Below are 6777 nucleotides of genomic sequence, written 5' to 3' on the forward strand. Positions count from 1 at the left end.
GGGATCCAGGGGCAGCCCCAGCTGCTCTGGGAAATCCCTGCAGGCTTTTACACCCTCACTGCCAAAACTTCTTCCTTCCAGCTCATCCAAACCAACCCTCTTCCACTTCAGAACCACCCTCCCCTGTCCCACCACACCCTTCCCCAAACCCCACAACCTCCTGAGCTGGAAGGGACCCACAGGGATCACCCAGCCCAGCTCCCATCCCTGCAGGACACCCCAAAATCCCCCCCGGGCACCCCTGGCAGCGCTGCCCAAACATTCCTGCAGCTCTGCAGGGTTTGGGATCACGGGGAGCTGTGCCAGTGCCACAACACCTCTGGAGGAAACCCCAAAATCCAACTCAACAAATCCAACCCCAAATTCCCGGAGCTCTGGCAGCTTTGTGATCACCACCATTCTGCAGGGAGCTGTTCCAGCACTCAACCAACTTTTGGGGGAAGACATTTGCCCAAATTCCACCCCAAAACTCATCCAGATGAAACCAACTCCCAGAACCGAGCAGCTGCTGCTGCTCCAGGGACCAGGAGAAGCCCTTTCAGGTGGAAAACCACGGGCGACGCTGCCCGCCGAGCCCTGCCAAGGAGGAAACGGGGGCAAGAGGAGGAGGAAGCCCAGCACTTACGAAGTTCTTGACCTCCCTGCGGGCGTTGGCGTCGATGGCCAGCCATCTCTGCTGGTACTGGGCCTTGATGTCGGGGTCCTTGGAGGTCAGCGAGTTCTTGATCTGCAGCCCCGCGGCCACGCGCGCGACCTGGCTGTTCCCGGGGTTGGCCAGCACTTTGGACAGTTCCACCAGGAAGGTCGGCTGGGGAGACAGCGGGGTCAGCCCCGGCGCCCCCAGGGCAGGGCCCGAGCCCCCCGAGCCCCCCCGGCCGGATCTGTGCCCAGATTAGGGCTAAGCTCCTCACGGGAAGCGCCGCCAGCTCCGAGCCTCTGCCGGCCGTGGGATTTCCTGAGAGCCGACAGCGGAGCCCGCTTACCTTCCCTGCTCCTGCCTGCCCCGGGGATTCCTTTAAATCGATGGATTTATGGGGCAGAAAATGGATTTTCTGGGTGGGAATTAAGGAGGAGTGCCCTGCTCGTGGTTTCGGTGATTCCACAGCCGAACTGGGGCTGGGAAAAGGAGGAATCTCTGATTCCTGACATTCCGAACTCTCTGCTGATCACAGTGATGAATAACCCCTCAAAACGAGGATTAACCCCCCAAAATGAGGATCAACCCCCCCAAAATGATGAATAACCCCTCAAAATGAGGATCAACCCCCCAAAACGAGGATCGACCCCTCAAAATGAGGATCAACCCCCCAAAACGAGGATCGACCCCCCAAAATGAGGATTAACCCCTCAAAATGAGGATTAACCCCCCAAAATGATGATCAACCCCCCAAAACGAGGATTAACCCCTAAAAATGAGGATTAACCCCCCAAAAACGAGGATCAACCCCCCAAAAATGATAATTAACCCCTAAAAATGAGGATCAACCCCCCAAAACGAGGATCAACCCCCCCAAAATGATAAATAACCCCTAAAAATGAGGATTAACCCCCCAAAACGAGGATTGGAAAACCACGGGCGACGCTGCCCGCCGAGCCCTGCCAAGGAGGAAACGGGGGGCAAGAGGAGGAGGAAGCCCAGCACTTACGAAGTTCTTGACCTCCCTGCGGGCGTTGGCGTCGATGGCCAGCCATCTCTGCTGGTACTGGGCCTTGATGTCGGGGTCCTTGGAGGTCAGCGAGTTCTTGATCTGCAGCCCCGCGGCCACGCGCGCGACCTGGCTGTTCCCGGGGTTGGCCAGCACTTTGGACAGTTCCACCAGGAAGGTCGGCTGGGGAGACAGCGGGGTCAGCCCCGGCGCCCCCAGGGCAGGGCCCGAGCCCCCCGAGCCCCCCCGGCCGGATCTGTGCCCAGATTAGGGCTAAGCTCCTCACGGGAAGCGCCGCCAGCTCCGAGCCTCTGCCGGCCGTGGGATTTCCTGAGAGCCGACAGCGGAGCCCGCTTACCTTCCCTGCTCCTGCCTGCCCCGGGGATTCCTTTAAATCGATGGATTTATGGGGCAGAAAATGGATTTTCTGGGTGGGAATTAAGGAGGAGTGCCCTGCTCGTGGTTTTGGTGATTCCACACCCGAACTGGGGCTGGGAAAAGGTGGAATCTCTGATTCCTGACACTCCGAACTCTCTGCTGATCACAGTGATGAATAACCCCTCAAAACGAGGATTAACCCCCCAAAATGAGGATCAACCCCCCCAAAATGATGAATAACCCCTAAAAATGAGGATTAACCCCCCTAAAACGAGGATCAACCCCCCAAAATGATGAATAACCCCTAAAAATGAGGATCAACCCCCCAAAACGAGGATCAACCCCCCCAAAATGTGAGGATCAACCCCCCCAAAATGATGAATAACCCCTCAAAATGAGGATCAACCCCCCAAAACGAGGATCGACCCCTCAAAATGAGGATCAACCCCCCAAAACGAGGATCGACCCCCCAAAATGAGGATTAACCCCTCAAAATGAGGATTAACCCCCCAAAACGAGGATTAACCCCTAAAAATGAGGATTAACCCCCCAAAAACGAGGATCAACCCCCCAAAAATGATAATTAACCCCTAAAAATGAGGATCAACCCCCCAAAACGAGGATCAACCCCCCCAAAATGATAATTAACCCCTCAAAATGAGGATCAACCCCTCCAAAACGAGGATTAACCCCTAAAAATGAGGATTAACCCCCCAAAACGAGGATCAACCCCCCCAAAATGATAAATAACCCCTAAAAATGAGGATCAACATCCCAAAACAAGGATTAACCCCTAAAAATTAGGATCAACCCCCCAAAAATTATAATTAACCCCTCAAAATGAGGATTAACCCCCCAAAATGAGGATTAACCCCTAAAAATGAGGATCAACCCCCCAAAACGAGGATTAACCTCTCAAAATGAGGATCAACCTCCCCAAAATTATAATTAACCCCTCAAAATGAGGATTAACCCCCCAAAATGAGGATTAACCCCTAAAAATGAGGATCAACCCCCCAAAACGAGGATTAACCTCTCAAAATGAGGATCAACCCCCCAAAAATTATAATTAACCCCTCAAAATGAGGATTAACCCCCCAAAATGAGGATTAACCCCTAAAAATGAGGATCAACCCCCCAAAACGAGGATTAACCTCTCAAAATGAGGATCAACCTCCCCAAAATTATAATTAACCCCTCAAAATGAGGATTAACCCCCCAAAATGAGGATTAACCCCTAAAAATGAGGATCAACCCCCCAAAACGAGGATTACCCTCTCAAAATGAGGATCAACCTCCCCAAAATTATAATTAACCCCTAAAAATGAGGATCAACCCCCCAAAATGAGGATCAACCCCCCCAAAAAACACCTGAGTGCACACAAAACCCCCTGGCACTGGTGCCACTTCCTTTGCTAAAACCTTTCATTTTTAAATCTTTTCTTCTTTCAAACCTTTTTATAATTTCTTCACATTTCAGAGGCTTCCCTGCAGTCAAGTCTCAGCAGAGAAGTTTTATTTTTTCCTGAATATTTTTCCTCAAAAGCTTTTTGCCTGCTCAGAAAAGACTTCCTAGAAAATAGTGGGAGCAGATGCATTGCTTTCCAAACCTTTTTACACCAATTAAAAATGTGATTTTCCTAAAAATCTTCCTTTTTGCAATAAACCCATTTCTAAAATCTCTTAAGAAATCTTAAAACACATCTTTAAAAAAACTACTTAAACAATCCCAAATTACAAAGACTTTGGGGCACCAAAATCCCATTTTTAGAACTAACCCAACATTCAAAAGTTGAACAAACTCCAGAGCCTTGGACTCCAGGTTTTCAACGCTCAAGTCCAGCTCTTGAAATAAAATTGATTTTAGTTGTTCCATCTCAAACTCTTCAAAGTTCAAACTGAAGAATTTGGGGTCAAAAAATGGGGGAAAACTTAAAGGGATGGGTGTGAGGCATTAGAAATATCCTAAATTTAATGCAATAGAATAAACCCTACAGACAGACCCCACTAAACCATTTCAAACTGAATTTAAACTCTGATTTTACACTAGGGAGGAAGCAGCCAGAATTAGTTCACAGGACAGCCCAGAAGTGTTGCTGCCACCTTGGACAAGGAAACTCCTGAAATTCACAGGTGCAGAAGCATCTTTGGGTTTCCCACCCAAAAGTTAGCATGAAAATTTGTGTTTTCATTGGTTTTGGGGTAAATTCAGCTAAAAAAAATGACAAGAAACCTCCCAGATCTGAGAGATGAAGCGAAGGCAGATGTGCCTGACCTGGCTCCCACCTGCAGGGATGTCCCTGAACAGCTCAGGTAGAGGGAGAAATCAGCCAAAAGGGGATGAATTAACCAAAAGGGGCTAAGTCAGGGGTGGAGAGGAGGAGGAGGGAGGTGAGGAAGAGCAGGAGGCTCCAGCAGGGAACTGGGAATGCTCCCAAACCCCGGGGGCTCTCCTGGGAAAGGCTCTTCCCACCCAGGGACCACATCCTGTGGTGGGAATTCCACATCCTCATCCTCCTGCTTCATCCCTGCCCTCCTGCTTCATCCTCATCCTCCTCCAGGACTCAGCCTGGCCCGTTCCACGTCCCCATCCCACACAAATCCCTGGTGCCAGCCCCAGCTCTGCTCTCACCCAGCCCTGCCTCTCACAAAGCAAAGCAAAAATGAAAGCTTGCAGTAACCCCACAGGGCAGAGAGGAAAAACGAAACCTTGGAAAATCCACATTTCCCCCAGCTCTTCCCAGCACCTGGAAATCAGGACCACGAGCAGCTCCTGCCCAGCACCCCAAAATCCCTCAGACCACAGAGCCCCGGAGCTCCGGGCTCGGCTGGGGGCTCCCCAAGCACCAACGCAGAGGGTTTTCCCTCACAACCGAGGTTCAGCACAAAGGCTGCATCAGTGCTGACGCCGAGGGGAGCTCAGCCTCCTCCCAAGAGCACACACACAGAACCTCCGTGCCTTTCCCCGCCAGGGCAGGAAGCGCTGCGGGGTGACAGGCGCCAGTTTTGGGGGTGGTAACGGGGCTGTGGCAAGGACAGCACCGAGCCACCGGGAGCCAGCACCCCCAGGGCTCCCCACGCTGCAGGGAGCAGCCAGAGCTGCAGCCCCACACCTTGACTAAGCAAAAACCCTTCTGGAGCAGCAGCAGCCTCGAACCCCCGCTCCAGCACGGCCACTGCACCCGCGGCTCTGGGCTTTTTGTTCCCCCTTTCTTTTCTGTTTTCAGACTTCTTTTCTTCCTCAAATGTAAGGTCCTCGGGGGGTGCAAGTCCCCCTGCCCAGCAGAACCTCCCCTCCCCAGCAGACGCCCCTGAGCTCCTCCCCAGACTCCCGAAGCTCCGATCCCGCCCGGCCGGGGGCTCCAGGGGATGCGGTGTCCCGGTGCACCGGCAGCAGGACCGGACAGGGGTCCCGAGGGCACTGCAACGGGGCAGCAGGGCTGGCCGGGGGTCCCACAGGCAGCAGGACCGGACGCTAGAACCGGGCAGCAGGGCCGGGCAGGGATCCCGCCGACAGCAGGCTGGGAGCGGGTCCCGTAGGAGCGGGCGCCAGAACGGGCCGGGGGTCCCGCGGCCGCTAGGGCCGGGCGGTAGGAGCGGGCAGTCGGACGGGGCGGGGGTGCGGCGGGCACTAGGAGCGAGCAGGGGTCCCGCGGGCGCTGGGAGCGGCCGGCGGGCCCGGCCGGGGGTCCCCGCCGCGGAGCGCTCGGGGCAGCGCCGGCCCCGCCACCGCCGCCGGCCCCGCCGCTCCCGGGGCCGCCCCGAGCGCTCACCAGGTTCTCGATGGCCGCCTGCTCCAGGAACTTCTGCGCCGCCTCGAGCTCCGAGCAGTCTGCGGAGGGGAAACCGGCGTCAGCCGCGGCCCAACCGCCCGGGCCCTCAGGCGCCGAGCGCGCTCCTCGGCGTGCCCGGGAGCCTCCCCGCCGCCACGGTTCCCGCCCGCCCCGCGGCCTCCCCCGCCGCCCACGCTCCGCCCGCGGCAAGCACCGGCACCGGAACCGGCTTGGGAGGGGCCACGTGCTCGGCGCGCCGCGGGAAGCGGAGCCGGCGCCGGTGTCCCGGTGTGCCCGGGTGTGTCCGGTGTCCCGGGGCCGGAGGTGTGTCCCGGTGTGCCCGGGTGTGTCCGCCCGGCCCTGCAGAGTCGCTCCGGCACGGGCATCCCGCAAGAAGCGGGATGTTCCCCCGGGCCGGTGCCGGTGACCGGGGGATGGAAGCGCTTCCAGAACCGCCCCGCACCGGCTCCGGTGCGCTCCGAGTGCCCCCGGGACGGGCACCGGGGTCCCGCCGCACGCCGGTGTGTCCCCAAGCCGGGTGACACCGGGCACAGCCGAGGGAAGCGGGCACGGGAAGGGAAAGAGGGAGAACGGGACAGCTGGAGCCCGGCGGGACAATTAACGGGCCGTAACGGCAATTAGTGACCGCGGGGACGGGCGGCAATCACCGGGACACGGCCCCGGCCCCGCCCGCCGCTGCGAGCACCGGCAGAGCCGGGCACCGCCCTGGGCCCGGCCCTCGCTCCCGGGGGATTCGGGATCCTGGGAACGGAGCCCCGGGAATTCGGGAGGAGGAGGAGCCCGGGGGGAGAGGGCAGGGTCTGGAGCCTGGGCTTTGGAGCCTGGGACAGTGGGGGCTGGCCTGGCCCTGGGTGGGATTCCATGGCTTCCCACCCAAACCATTCCAGGATTCCGTGATCCAGGGAAACCCTGGAGTGAGAAACCCCCGGGAGCAGCTGGCCCCAGCCATCCCATTCCAG

The 6777-nt window shown here is 57.2% G+C and overlaps 1 protein-coding gene across 3 annotated transcripts in view; it reads right to left on the reverse strand.

Moving 5' to 3' along the window:
* KPNB1 (karyopherin subunit beta 1) overlaps nucleotides 1-5989 on the reverse strand; it is a 29576-nt gene extending 23587 nt beyond the window's left edge. The window contains exons 1-2 of one of the 3 annotated variants that reach the window (XM_041402317.1): nucleotides 5798-5988; nucleotides 1647-1829 (exon numbers count right to left, since the gene is read on the reverse strand). The gene's annotated coding sequence lies outside the window, so the exon portion shown is untranslated. Of the gene's footprint in view, nucleotides 1-625; nucleotides 861-1646; nucleotides 1830-5797 lie in introns of those variants that run through there. The other 2 variants (XM_041402316.1, XM_041402318.1) reach the window with 2 other exon arrangements.
* Between the last annotated feature and the right edge of the window lie 788 nt (nucleotides 5990-6777).

Source organism: Onychostruthus taczanowskii, unplaced genomic scaffold (genome assembly GCF_017590055.1).
Source record: "Onychostruthus taczanowskii isolate IOZ18803 unplaced genomic scaffold, ASM1759005v1 scaffold197, whole genome shotgun sequence".
Classification (NCBI taxonomy): Eukaryota; Metazoa; Chordata; class Aves; order Passeriformes; family Passeridae; genus Onychostruthus; species Onychostruthus taczanowskii.